General features: G+C 40.3%; 1 protein-coding gene and 1 long non-coding RNA gene across 6 annotated transcripts in view; one reads left to right on the top strand and one right to left on the bottom strand.

The window, feature by feature from the left end:
* LOC110976980 (thyrotropin-releasing hormone receptor-like) overlaps window positions 1-15,348 on the top strand; it is a 191,224-nt gene that overhangs the window by 28,523 nt on the left and 147,353 nt on the right. The window lies entirely within an intron of this gene.
* Window positions 11,434-14,311, bottom strand: LOC147800141 (uncharacterized). The gene is made up of 6 exons (XR_015424533.1): window positions 13,855-14,311; window positions 12,872-12,989; window positions 12,435-12,586; window positions 12,218-12,298; window positions 11,930-12,007; window positions 11,434-11,623 (listed from the first exon to the last, which is right to left on the bottom strand). It is a non-coding gene; the product is annotated as an uncharacterized LOC147800141 (long non-coding RNA).

The following is a 15,348-nucleotide window of genomic DNA, read 5'->3' as shown; positions in this document are numbered from 1 at the left end:
GTTTCCAGAGATACTTCTACATTTTAGGCCTTTAACACGTCCTTCAGGTCTCGTGTTTGATTTCGGCATGGTTGTGGTGTGATAAGCACGTTGTAGTTTTGTACAGTTTTGTGAGATGTAAAACTTCAAAGTTTGAAGATTCCGGTACCGTTATTAGCGAGCACCTACATGACTTTTTTTTAAAAATCTTGTCAGTGTTGTTGACACACGTTCCGATCGGGGAAGTACGTGTGTTTTAAGGGTGAACACGTAACGCGCCAAAACCCACACGAACAGAGCTTTTTCCCGACAGGGCAGTGCATCCAATGTGGCGGTACAGGAAGGGCTGCTTTAGTGACAACATACCAATCGTCATTCACGGACAACCTAGGGCGATTTTACAGATTATTCGAGTTGTCATTAGAGGAAGCTAATCTATGATCGGATGCACTCTCGATCAAATGGGTTCTTCGTCTGAAAAACAATCGTTAGCCGAAGAAAGACACTTGAAACGTCGACACATTCTCACGACAAGTGCCAGGGCCTGTGCCTTTTATATCCACAACCCCAACTAAACCATGGGCATACATCCAGTATTTTTATCGTCTGAAGAAAAACCTTTGTCCGTATAATTAAAGTGAATAGTAGGTTCGTAACTAAACTAAGTTGTGGTTCTTTGCGTTATTTGCCTTGTATTGTCCGCTATGCTTGCGACCAGTGTCTGGCCTCCTCGGTTCGACCAGAAGATTACACTGCATGGCTTCTTAAAGGTAGTGATATTAATAGTTTGCCCGTGGCTTTGACAGAAACCAAACCAAATAACAAAAAATACGGCCTGGGATCCTGATGTCATCTTTATGTTATTATATGGATGTGATACCTCCGGGAATGGCCTTGTAACATGAACCTGTCTTGCTATTTGCTGTGTAAAAAAGTCTCCAACCTTTGCAAGTTCAGAATAAGAAGAGAAATACGACGCACGCTTTCTCTGGGACAGCTCTTTGCATTCTTCTCCAGATTTTTAATTTCCGCGCCAATTTCCTCCCACGTTCATGTTGAAACCACGCTCTGGTTTTGCGTTATTTTCAGTCAGGCCTCTGTCGTCAGTCAACGAACCCAGTGTATTTGTTTGACGAATGAAAGGAAAACAGACACCGAGGAGTAAAACTGCATCGAGAAAATAAAATTCCGTTTGGTTTTTCTTCTGAAGGGCTATTTATCTATATGATACATATATACACGTTTGAGGTACAAAATTTATGTCGACTCTACAAATTAGTATACCGAGAGACATTTATTTCACTTTCACATCCAACTTGTCACATCGCGATTATGTTTGTCTGTGTGTAACAACAGTGTAAGTTGCAATAATTTGAGAAACATACCTCGTTGTAAACGATGATTAGCACCGAAGAATAATTACAGTTTATTTTTATAAATTGCCATGCACATTCCATTGGAATATTGGAACATGGTTTTTCCTTTGTTGGCATGAAAACAATTTACAGCAAGTCCTAACGGTGTCGTGAATCGAAATTCATAATCACTGCCTCGGTTGGTCGGCCTGCATAAAACATTTTGTTAAAAAGAGCGATTTCCCAATTTCTGCAACATACCCCTTTAGCCTAAATGAGATTCTGCGTGCATTGGTACAAGGTGGCTCCAAATTTAACTTCGCAGTTTCGCGCATTTTCAACGAAGCAGCCAAGCGTGTGAATTTGTATTCCGAAATGGACAGCTCTGTCGCATAGTGTCTTTACGTCAGCTGATATGCGTCCATGCTCGACGATTCCATGGCTTGCGTGACATGAGAACATCATCGCTGCGCTATCGAGGACGACCTTGGCTTTGAAACCAACAAAGCCTCTGCGAGCCACGTTGAAAATGTAAAACAAAAACCCCTGCATTAACACCACTGTGGCGGTATGCTTTTAACGCAGGATTTAATAGGTTTGTCATTCTGAGGGAGAATGCCCCACTAGCTGACGCGCTGACGGCAGCCTCGCACTGTTATAGTGTCGTAGAGAATTACGTCGTCGCCCAAAAAGGACCATAAAAATATAGAAAGAGCCACTGTTTTACGAGCAGGTGTAACTTCAAAGTGGTCGTCATGCGTTGTTAGTTTTACGTTTTACTTTAATTTTCGACCTCACTGAGGCACTTAGCAATAATACAGGCATTTAAAACCAATTTAAAGGATATTATTACGTATCCAACTCGTATGACAGGTTGCACATTTGGCAGAATAAAAGGTCTGGATAATAATAAGGTAAAACTAACTCATGACTTCGTCAGCTCTCTGATCTTCATAAATCTAGAGTGATTCGTATGAAAAAAACGTCAGCATTTCCCAAGACCCGAAGCCGACGTCATTGCAGAGGCAATCGTGGGTTTCAGTGGACGAGCGTGCAGACGCAGACGATCACGCCGGCCCATTATTCTCGCCAGTGATTAACGAGTAAATTGAAGCTTACCAGCAGTAAAAAAAAAAAATCCCGTCAAACTATTGCTGGGATTTCGCCAATACATTCAGGGGCATCAATTGTGTAAATAGATTCTGTTCTAATTATCTCGGCTGACTAATTCCTCAGCTTATAGAGGCATTTCCTAATTCTAGTTATTTGACTATCCTCGGTTGAAAGTGCTTCCTATGAATGGAAATTAACTTGTTCACAACGGCTCGTATACTTTGATATTCACAATCCAAAGTGACAAATAGTGAGCACGCAAAGCTGACGATATTGCCCACGTCATGCACAAACATCACTTGTACCTTTTGACGGGCTGTCCTATTAATCAGTGCAGGCACAAAACGTAATTCAAGAAAGCAGAACCAGTAAGTTAGAAAGATGGATTAATGTAACTTAAACATTAATACCAAAGTGAATTAAAACATGTAAAATGTCAACTTATGACATAAAAGAAATATTTCCAGAGAAAAGAAAACACTACATGAATATTCAAGCTTAATTGGGTCTGTTGTCTGTGAAGTGACTGACCCTTTTTGCACCTGCATCACCACCCGGCAAAAGAAACCGCATAGAACAATGACATTCAGTCTGTTTAACGTTGAATTTAGAAGTGTTGACATGTTAGGAGTTAACGATGTCACTGGGGAGATGATGGAATCGAATGCATTAAAACCCGAGGAAGGTTATGTTTTGCTAATAAGTCATCTCTCCATATTCCAATTATCAGTGACCGGTGCTGAACTGTGGAACGGAGAAAAATGTGTGTTCAAGCGTTGATTACTTTCGACAGCAGAGTATCGTGTACCAGATGGTTTTGGAAAGGTGCGATAATGGTATTATCAATTCCAGCGCACCGGTTCATAATACTCAAGCAATGGGTTTCAGTTTCTCGCCGCAAGTCATAGAACATGTGGAAGAGAATCACATGAGATTGGAATTGGCCCTTTTAGGTGTGAATGCTTACAAATGTTTTAGAGAGAATTTTTAAGGGTGTGTTTAATTGGATTGTACCGTTCAAACTTTGAAAATGTACCTTAGTTTGTAACTAGTTTAATCTTATTTTCAATGTTTTATGTTGTTATTGCCATTTTTCAATGGAATTTTGGTGCTTTATCGGTTTCATTACAACGCAAAGTTTCATATATGTGATTAATGGGCCGATACCTCCATTTTATTCAGATATTATTGAACGAAAGGTTGTTGCAAGCATTTTTGATATTTTTCTGTCGTAAATGTTCATTTTAGGATTCATCTTTCGGTACTTACATGAGAGCAACCGTTTTCTTTCTAATATTTTCAATGTACACATTTTCGTTCATAATTTGAACAGATGTAATTGCATCACGGCAACAGCGCCCCTGTATTCCGGAAAGGCATGGAATTTGGGGAATCTTTAAAGAAGAGCACTTTTGTTAAAGACAAGTGGAAAGTTGTACAAAAATGTGTCTGAGAAAATCTTATCGCGAAATAAGATACAACCACAATTATCATAATTATCAACAGCTGAATGTTTCTGTAGCTAGGAGAGTTGAACATGGCATTATTGCAGCTTCATTCAACCTTTTTCAACCCAACTTGAAATGAACGTGTACAGAACAGTCACCCAATCCATCTGCTTTCGCATAAAACACTGAGATTACGTGTCGCCTCCCCTGAGACACCAGACCTAAACCGTCACTCGCATTTGAGTATCTTCCCTAACAAGGCACTCGACGGTTTAGTTCAGCGTGCCTCTGGCCTGGGACGTCGAGAGATTACTTTGCCGGGATTTGTGTCGGGACAAGGAACTCTCCCTTTTTCGCTAGTGAAATCCCACGAGGTCCACACTTCTCTGTTCAGACTCGGTAAGGCCAACGCCTGTGTTCAGTCCCGAGGCCTGCCGGGATTCTGCCGCATTGTTGTCATCGTCATTCTCCAAGTTACTAGGACGGGAGACAGGCACATAGCTATTTGTGTTTTATCCTGTTTCAAATCAGTTTTTAAGGAATAGGTAGGTGCTTGGCGTGTTTTAAACGTGCATTAAGACCGGCTAAGGAGAATGGACGCGACTAATAATGACCGAGCCCGCAGACGAGGGCGTCATCAGCGTTCAGTTTCTTGAGCCGGTCCTAAGCATAAGTTTAAGACCAGCCAAACACATATTTATTCCCATTTAGAAATACCTTTTTAGCCAGAGAGTCAAAAGAATTTAATATATGATGGATTTCCGATGATTTGGTGATAGAAATTTACTTTCATTTTCCCGAACACCCACGTCTATTTTATGGTGTAATCCTTGTGCAAGTTGTACAAAAGAACCTCCTTGCACGTTGTTGAATAGTGAGACTGTCTGAGGTATTTGTGAATAAAATTATACCATGCTTTGTGAAATGAACGTGAAATGCTCGGATAGTTTCAGCCGGTGTAATAATTTGTCAGCTCTTTTTACAACCCTCTGGAGTGCGACCGTACTGTTTAAAACAGTACCTTTTCAATTTTAAAATTACTCTTACGTTTTGCCGCTACATTTGATCTAAACTCCGCATGTTCCCCAATCAGACAGCGAAGACTAAAACATGGTGAGTGGTCTTTAAGCCCAGGTGAAAGCTTGAGGGTGCGGTCCACCATTTCGAGCCCTATTGAAAACAGTGTAAAATCAACTCTGTTCAGGGCCCTATACCATGCATGCATGCCAACCCCCCTGGGGTTTCTGAAAAAAAATACCATTATTGTTTTGTCCTTAATCTTTTTGGTGAGTCAACTAATAACAGTTTTAAATATTCACACAAAATAAATCACCTCCGAAAATGATAGTCTTAAAGTATTGCATTCAGCCGTTTTTCAAATGGCATCCCTCTATTTTTTCCGGTACTTAGAACAATTTTTCAAGCTTTTTTTGTCCATTCTGCCTTCACATGGAAGCCCAAAGAACCAGGGAATTGATCCTGGCAAAGATTTACACAGCTCACCATTTTGGGGACCCAAACAATCTCCTTTTTCAAAAGAAACTGTTGTGAGGGGGTACCTTTTATGCTAATGAGCTGGGCAGAAATTCTCATTTGAATTAATGTACTGCACCCTTGAGACTCTCCGGGGAAACTTGACTGTTCTTGCAGGCCCGTTTGCTTGTGTACAAAACAAATGCCATTCATTCCATGGGCTTTTGCCGCCAGTTATCAATCATCCTGTCATTGTTCAGTGTTATATATTAATGTATTTTTGAAAAAAACTGTCATGTTGAGCTAAGATCTCTCACTCTGATAAAGGATTATGCTCACCCAAAAAGTCTGCATTCCCAAACAGTACCTCGCTGAAACGATACGTGGATTTTGCTCAGTGTAGGGCTGGGTTAATTAACGAATTCTTCCGTGAGGTCGGAAATATTGCCATGCAGTTCTGAACTATGGGCAACTGTTGCGTGTATAAAAGCCAAGCTGTGGGCCTAACTGAAGGGACCAAAATCGCTAGTAATACAATAAATCAGCAGTGAAAGCTGTTGGAGGGCTGACAAGTGAATGCTTGAAGTACGAAAGTACGAAAAACAAACAATAACCTGTTGACTAAAGCACGGAATATTTCCTGGTTTGTAGGCATAAAACACACAGTTCTGTACTGAATATAATGAATTCATTGAACACTTAATAAGCCCTTTATCTGATGTTTTATTGTATTCGATGGTGACTTCAGTAATTTTCCGTGCCACCATATTTGATTAGCTCTTCTGACATTTCAAGTATTATTTGATAGTCTTCCCTAAAAAGATTTCTTTTGGTGCTGTGGAGTCTTTCTATTGAAGATGCATTGAAATACTGCTGTGTTGTGTTAATTATGTTGTTGATAAACTGCTCGTTCCTTTCAAAACCAGGAAAGAACGAAGTAACTCCATCACCGATGTATCATCCCGTAGTCTGAAAAGTTTTATGTTTATTATTTAAACTTTATTAGGAGACGTCTGTTGACGAAAGAAGTACCTGCATTAGAAAAATGTACAAATGTCAGCTCTGGTAAACAAAGTGGCCTAGTTAATTATAGCTAAAGTGAAATGAACCCGAGTATAGGGAGCAATCTGGAAGACCGACTGATAGCTTAGATACATGATACCTTTGCGAGTGCCAGTATAATAAATGGGGCGGGAGTTGATTGAGCGGCTGCTTTACTAAAGAAAAGGGCAGAGAAGCACGCTCAAAAAAAAAAAAAAATGGGCAGAATCGCGCGCAGGCAGGATTCCCGCCAAAACAAACGCTTGTGCCACTACTATCATAAACACTATGCATCACACATTGGATTCTAATCACATTGAAAAACAAAGCTAGAGTACTTCGACTTTCAAAAGGTGAAGAAGTGTGGACTGAGCCAGGGATGAGTCTCCAAACCAGTCCAAAGTTTCCCTGTATCCCCTTTTTGTAGACGCTGTCTCGAACACTGGCGCCATAGTAATCATCTGTCATTTGCCCACAGATTTAAGCTATGGGACAGATCTCAGCTTGTGTGACATTCGAAAGATACATGTAAATAATGCATGTCTAGCTTAAGACTTGACTTTTTTCCCCGCTTCAACTGGCGTTCAACCCCCTCAATCCCCCATTTAGCATTGACTGCAGACGATGCGCGCATTTTCGGTGGGCTTACCTATTCTCCCTCATCTGAAGAGGCTCCGGTAAAACAGAGTCTCTCAGCTCAAGGATAAAGTAAACACATTAAAACTGATATGGATTAGACGCCTTCAATATTTTTGCCGTCCAACGATGTGTTTATTCGCCTGTGTACTCATAATATTTATGCATCCAGCACGGGCCTTAGGAAACGCTCCAGACACCGCCTTGTTGCTGCCTGTATATTGTCCGATCGAGAGTTTGCTGACGTTTTTCATTTTAAGGCGATGCATAAACTGAAATGGAGACAGCATTTTCACTGAGCCAACCATCTTCTTAAGATAGCAAACGTGAACAACGGAAACTAATGTGATTTTGTTTTTCTATTATGAAGACGTAGCTTTAACATTAGACCTACAAATATTTCAAACCGCAAACAGTTTGACAGACAGTCAGACGTCCTGTTGGTTTGGCTTGACTCTGTCAGAGAATAACAGTAGCATCCTTTTACTTATGTTTTTCACTTTTGGATGGAGTTTGTCATTGTAGACAGAGTTCTATGAACAACCACGAAGAAAGATCTGACCACCTTTTTTCAGTACTTTAGCTTGTCATTTGGTACAGGGTTTTAATTAAACTGGAAAGGTTCCTAATGAGTGCAAACTCGTAAGACAAGGCAATACAGAAAAAAATGAATGTTTACATGTATAGATTTTAATCAGGTTTTACACCTTTTAAAGACTGGACTCCCTGACACAGCAAACATCCGTGGGAACGGTTAGTAGCCTTGTCAAATAACAACGCATTAAATGAAACGCAGTAAAAGAAGCAACACGCAGAGACATCAGTCTGCTTGGCTTGAACGTCTATGTCTTATTAACATTTTGTGATTAAGGGCACGCTAGTGATGCGTGATATAAAAGGCCGCTGCTCTACTGGCCTAGGATGCCGGCATTTGGACAGCATTGCAGATTGAAAGGAGACTACACGGATGGGTTGAGGTTAGAAAATAATATCACCCCCCCCATCGATCACAATGGGTGCTTTTTAACATCTATTGCAGTCTGGCAATAAGCAGCAAGTCTTTAAACTGACATGACTCATCATCGAGTTTTGACATCCGGCCGTATCGTGGTGCCCCAAGGGACCTCTCTTCCATACTGCTCCCATAAGCTCGAGAACAAAAAAAATGGTGCATTTAAAAAAAAAAAATACAACGAGTTTTGTGTTTGAAGTCGGTAGAGTGCACTTTAGTTTCAAAGATACACCGTGGTCGAGTGATATGCAAATTAATCCATTTGCTTTCACTTCATAACCTCGTCAGCCGAAGCTACGCGGAAGCCAAAGTATAGAAAAGTCTCCCGAAGGGCCGGGCATTGTCCAAGTGCCGAGTTCCCAAAACATACGAAATATTTTTTCCCCATCCTGATGTGCGAGCCTCACGGTACGGGTTTGTGGTGCCAAGCGAGCGATTGACATTACAGCGACCGGCAGTTCCCTCGAGCTGTGCGAGTAATTGTCCGGGCATTGACCTACACGCGCCAACATTCTCGTCCACTTAAGCCTGGACCGCGGTGTTGATTTATCTCTCATGTTAGCCCCTAAGCAACCTTGTAAAAAAGCTTGAATATATAAAAGAAAATAACTTTGAAAAAACGACGAACAAAAACACACCAGCGATACACAATTTGGTATTCTATGACATTTGTAGTTGTGGATATCTGGCAAAACACATTTTGGCCAGGATGACAAACCGTTCACTCAGCACCGACCAAACACGGGAAAATGTCAGATTGCTCTTAACTGTTTTCCCCTTCGGTTTCTCGCAGTGTTGGCGCTGTACGTTCGAGTAACTCACAAGGGTATGGTATGTTTCATCTCTCTACTAAATTGACTCTCGTCAAACGGGGAATTAAAGCAACCTTGTCCCTTGATCACACCGGTGATTGAGACTCCTGTAGGCCTAGACATCCGCTCTGTCTATTTTGTTGTGCAATTCAGTGACCAGGAATTTGCAAAATAAACCAACGGTGTAGAAACCTGCATTCCAGCCGGATCAGAAGACTATAGTGAAACAACCTCTAAAAAAATTGAATGGTTGAGCCTGAATGAAAATCACGATAAAAAGAGAAATTGATGAGAAGCACGAGTGCCTAAAGTGGATTAGGTTGATAGAGTCAGTTGACGCAACGGTACTCTTTTTTTTTCAACCCTGCCACCCGCGTCCTGACTACCCCGGGCCTGGAGGCAAGCGGGTCCTCTTGTTTTTAGTCCCTGCTTGATTCTGAAGCTTTCCCCTTAACTATCGGGTGAGATGTGTCCCCTCTGTTTTTTCAACTATGTATATTCAAGGGTCCACGTAGGAGCTAGGACTCTCTTTGGCAGTATAGCCTTCTTGAGATTTTATAATTAAAAAAAAAAGAGGTTGTAAACACAGCGCTTTATTTATTGTCAGGGAAGATTGCCGTAAACTTTAAACCAAAATCGCTGGGATTACTCTAGTTACAAAGCGCTTTTTGATAGATCATGAAAAGAAACTTCCCCTTTACAATCCATTTTGTCTGTTAAGGTAGGTGTAGTACTTAACCGCGGAACTCACGGATGGCGTGGCTGCACGTTCGCTGCCGCAATCCCCGCAAAATCTATCGGGGAGAAATGCATCCGATTGCCAGAGGCTCTATGAATCATTTATAACGGCTGTTTCATGTGGATCTTTGGCTTTCTGATTATATTACAACGAAAGAACAGTTCTCAAAAGGTATACCTGTAGCCGCAACAAACCAATAGTTCCCCAATCAAGAAACAAAATATTGACTCGGTGCACTTGTTAACCGTTGAAAGTGCTTCAGTCTTACTGGTAACTGGGGCATTACCTTTACAATGCAGAAAATAATGAAGGCACGTATTTCATTTTCGGCAAACCAGAAATACAATTAGTTATGACGATTACAGTTACCATCTCCATCCATCTGCGTCTCGCCTGCATGACTGACTGTCCCATCATTTTGTAAACCGAGAGGCCTGAGTTCATTTATCAAACTGCGCAGGGTATTTATACGGATGATATGTTTGTGCAGAGGCATTCATACGTTGGAATCATGCCTATAGTGTTCTCCGTAATTTCAACGTTGTAGTACTGGGTTTTGCCCACATCACTTTACTAGTGGTTGTACCAGGAGTATATTCCGGATATTTTACGTTCCAATCCCGCTCTTGTTAGGTGTCGTTATTAGTCAGGTTGGCGTAGTGGTTCTCTCTTCGCCTTCCCAGCTAACAATTTGACGTTGTGACGACGTTGCCACAAGGTCACGTTTTCGTTTCCGCAACGTTACAAAAGTGACGTTGTAGCGACGTAAAAATGTCGACTCCCAGTTTCGTTGACACAACGTTATCACACAACGTTATGAAGACGTTTTTACAACGTCAATACAACGTAATGTTTTGACGTGTCTACAACAATGCTGCAAACTAAAGACAACCGAAATATCACCTTTTTACAACATTTGGGCACGTAATAGCAACATATTTACGACCTGATTTTTACCAAGGCACAACGTTTTGGCAACTTAATGGGCACGTAACAGATACGTCTTTACAACCCTGTAGGAACCCGACCACGACTTAACTGCCACATTACTGCAACGTTGGCGAGGACGTTTGTGCAACTTGTGGGTACGTCAATACAACTATGCAGCTTCCTAAATGTAACGTATATGACACTGCATTGCAACACATTTGGAACGTAGTAGCTAAATGTAGTTGTAGATACGCGTATGCAACCTCTTTGGGACGTGATTACAACTTGATGAGCACGATATTGAAACCTATTTGCAACCCTTTGGGCACGTCTATGCAACTTTAATGTAACATTCCAGTGACGTTACTGCAACGTCGTGAGTACAATACTACAACATTGGAGGGACGTTTTAGCAACTAATTTGGTACGGTACTGAAACATTTGGGGAACGTTACTGCAACTTGTACTGCAACCATTTAGACACTGTACCGCAACCATCGTTGACAACATTCCTGCAACTTTGAGGGCACCACTTATTTGATGCTTAACGGCTGCACTTATGCACATTTTTACATCAGTCCTACCACATTAAACATACCTGTCGACGAATGACAACGAAACAACTGAATCAGAATAACTTTTTTTTTCTACTTTTATTACAAAGTATGTACTCCATGATCTTGATGGATCTAAACTTTGACAGTCGATACCATTACAAAATGAAACTGGGTAACTAAATTTTAGTGATGTGATGTTATTTGTGATCGTGATATTTTGGTGGAATTTTTCAGGTTCCCCGAAAATATTTGGTTTGCAATCTTTTGTGAAAGTTATGAACTGGGGGCAAAATACGCACAGAAAATAACGGAAAAGCATTCAGCAAAGGCCTGATTGTTTTCTTTTTTGTGATACGTACAAAGTGAACTAGATTCATGTGTGGACCTGTGTGTTAAAGTGCCAAAATAACTTATTTTACAAAGGCTGAGGATATCAATTATGTGAGAAAAACTACGGACAGTATAGTTTTCCAACAGAGGATGCAGTGCTGTCATTCATTCATTGTCCGCGTCATCTCGGACAGGATTCTGGACAAAAGAAGAGAGAAAAATCACAATAAATATCTTCTCTTGCATACAACAGACATTGATAGATAACACTGACAACTGTTTTTGATCAATTGTTCATGAAACGGTCAGCATAATGTCTATTAGTATTTTTGCATGTCATTTCAACCCTTTCCGATAAATTCTCACAAGTATATATTCAGGTTTGCAGATTCATAACTTCAGTAGGATGAGTAAATATCTGAACAAGCTGCTATTTTATACTCCATTCAATATTTCACGCCAAAACACTGTTCCGTAATTACAGTAGAATATACTGACACATACCTTCTGTGCCGCGGCACGAAGCATTTAAAGAAGTCGAGGGGACCGAGGAGGCTGGAGTTGTGTCGTGGGACATAGTCACTGCATCCATGTATATTTAAAAAGGTGACAAAGGTAGTGAAGAAATGTGAGTGACTTTTTATATATTTTGATAAACTTCGCTTAACTCTGAGCGATTGGCTCGTAATACGTATCGGGACACTAAAATTTAGCAACTGCACTTGAACATAGACCACAGGTTATAGCAAAAGAAACAATACATGTAATAGGGAGGAAAATTAAAGGCTCTACCTTGGTTGAGCAAATCGATGTCTACATCTGGGGGATTTGGTAGGGGCTTCGGGGTTGGTTGCTTCTGCAATGGTGCAATATCTGAAAATATTACAAAGGCGATCAACATTAGGCATAAAAGACAATTTTCCAATATACGCAGCGTGCGTGACGTGTTGACTTCATAAGACAGTCATTGCTCTCAAACAAGGTTGATGTGTTCAGGAATTTTACTTACAATCTTTGCTGTCACTCCCCACCTCTGACGAGGAAAACGACTGATATCTAGTATGTCGCTTTCGTCGACGGGGCTCATCATCGCTGTCCACCGATTCGACAGTTGACGTATCTTCTGCGATTTTGCATTATGGAGTGCCTTTTCATATGAATCTGTAAAATAATTTGCAACACATTACACAGTGTTGCAAATGGCATCATAAAAATGTACATCAGACAAAATGTACATGAAATGTAAACTGAATGCTCAATTCATTGCGTGTTCAACTTTACTTATGCTTGGATTCGAGCACACTTCACTCACCCGTATAAATTTAGTGAAAGAGAATGGCTGCATACCTAATTGCCCCCATTTCACTGTGTAATTGTTTGATCAGGATAAAACACAATTCCTCTTTACTTTGGATTGAATTATAATTTTGCAAAAGGGGCATTTACCAGTATAACTGAACACCCGTATCTCGTAGCTGCTCACTTTTCTTCATCTGGGGTCTGTGGAATCCCTTTACGAACCCTTGTTGAGACATTCTTTTTGGGCCAGAAACCTCAATGGTTCCTTGATTAAAAAAAACCATCACCATCGCATAAATGTGATACATCAGGCCTGTAGATTGTACAGAAAACATGAACAGAGTCTATCTGTGACAATAATTTAAAAAATTGCTGTGCATCTGCGAATCGTCTATTTTAAATCAATTGAAACGTAATGCAGTAATTGCTAATGCACTAAAACTTATTAAAGACACTATGTGTAGCTACTGGCCCCTTGTTTTTCCTTATCCAAGATTTATGGACAAGGTAGTCATAGCACAACTGTTACAACGAATCGAATCGAAACTGCCCTCTACACGATACACCTGTTGAGAACAGGTCAAATATGGGTTAGAAATGCAACGGTTCATTCAAGGAGAGTGACCCAACTTAACCTCTCCGTACTATCCACATGCTCTTTAATACGCCAACACTGATAAAAATTTATCAGTCATGGATACTGGGAAAGGGGTCAAACTGCCCTGCTCTTGGATTGTATTTAAGCATTAACAGTATTATTTAGAAAAAGGCCTCTTCTCAAGGTTGAAGCTGCATGCAATAGTTTATCCTGTTTTGGGGGGGTCTAAACAAAGATTGGGGCACTGGCGAGTTGTGAGTTAACTTTGCAGAACCGTTCCACTGCAAAAATAAATAAATAACTAAATCCACACTAGATATTACACTGTTTTGGTGTGAACCAAAAAGGTACAGATTGATAATGCTAATACTTTCTGGTATTAGCAAACTGATAAATCTAATCAATATCAACATTAGCTTTTATATTTATTTTAATGAATGTTAACACTGATTGATTAAGCGTATTTTCCTTCTCACAATTAACAAAATCGGGAGGCTTTTAAACAAATTAACTTTTATTAATGTACAAGCACCTTCAAAAGTAATGCAGTATTGCCAGAAAGACTGCAGATGAATCCTTCCCAATCACCATGGCCTTCCTCACCGGAGTCCCTTGTGGGATTCGCTTCATGGATGTAACAAACAAACAAACCATCACACTCTTGATAATCTCTAAATGTAGGAATAAACGGTGGCTGTCACTTATACGGGAACTAGCTGTTGCATACTGAATAAAGAAACAAATTCGCTTGAAAAAATTGGCCAGAAAATATACCTTATATGCACAGACTATACTCAATAAACCATCTAAACACTGAATTTGCGTCTCTTTTACCAAATATTTCTGTGAAATACGAACGTTAATAGATTGTAGCAGTTATAATATTACGCCTCACGTACCACCGTCTCCCATGTGAATATCTGCTTCATGCTCGCGTGTAAATTCTCTGATCAAAAGGACAAAGTTGGTTCAGCCTCAAAACCAATCATTTTAACCATTATAATAACTCATAAGCCTAGAACTTGCCTCTAAAGAAGCAGGAACTGACATACTAGCCACATTGAAAGATCAAGTCGTACCATGGAGAAAGGACTCAAACAATAGCAATGCTACCAAGGCTCCTGGCTGTCCTACCTTATGGTCATTAATTGTTGCCCAAAAATTCTCAGCCAAAAAACTAATCTATAAATACAAAGTGATCAAAAATACTACACATATAATAACCTTTCTTCGATCAAATGCAATACGAAGTCAAAGTATATATCACACATACAAGCGATAAATCAAGTGTGAAAGACCTTCACTCAAGATAATATTCAAAGAGTTGGGAGACCACTTACACTATGAATTTCAGCACCATGAATTATCAGTTAATTTGCAGTTTCACTGTGAAATTGTTTTTTCACTGCAACTTCATAGCAGTTCACGTGGTGAAAACATCGTGAAAATAATCCCGGATATGACCCCTTGCCGACACCTTGAGGTCACGTGAAAACACCATGAAAATGCAGTGAGCCCATCTAGGGGGCTTTCCTCATTAACTTTGCGGTGGGGCTAATCCTTTAAATTCTTTAAGGACCCATTGTCTCATAAAAAGTACCATTATCTGTCTTCTTACTGTGGTGGTGACAGGTGTAAATGTACACTGAACACCCCAATCACAATGTTCGCATCCTTGCAATGTACATGTAATCCCGGCCTGGTTGTTCATACACTACATCATGTCCTGTATCTGAATGAGAACATTGTAGGGACTTCAGCAAAACGACTCCCCACAAATTATGTCACCTCACAGAAACATTTATTTCAATTTTGTGGCATATCTGTGATTTATATTTAATTTGCTTGAGTAGAGTTATACTCATGAATATTCTGGAAATTCATAATTCCCATGACCATTTATGATTACTTATCGACAATTAAACAACAGTCAGCACCGAGTGCACACTGTTATGCATGATGTTGGAGCAGAAAACACTAGTGCCAAAAAGAGTGTTGAAATTTGGGGGAAGACGCGGATTAGTGA

Source organism: Acanthaster planci, linkage group LG02 (genome assembly GCF_054643075.1).
Source record: "Acanthaster planci isolate LZ-2023a linkage group LG02, COTS_SCS, whole genome shotgun sequence".
In the NCBI taxonomy this organism is placed as follows: Eukaryota; Metazoa; Echinodermata; class Asteroidea; order Valvatida; family Acanthasteridae; genus Acanthaster; species Acanthaster planci.
The sequence above is the reverse complement of the archived record's forward strand: the minus strand, read 5'-3'. Positions and strand labels throughout refer to the sequence as shown.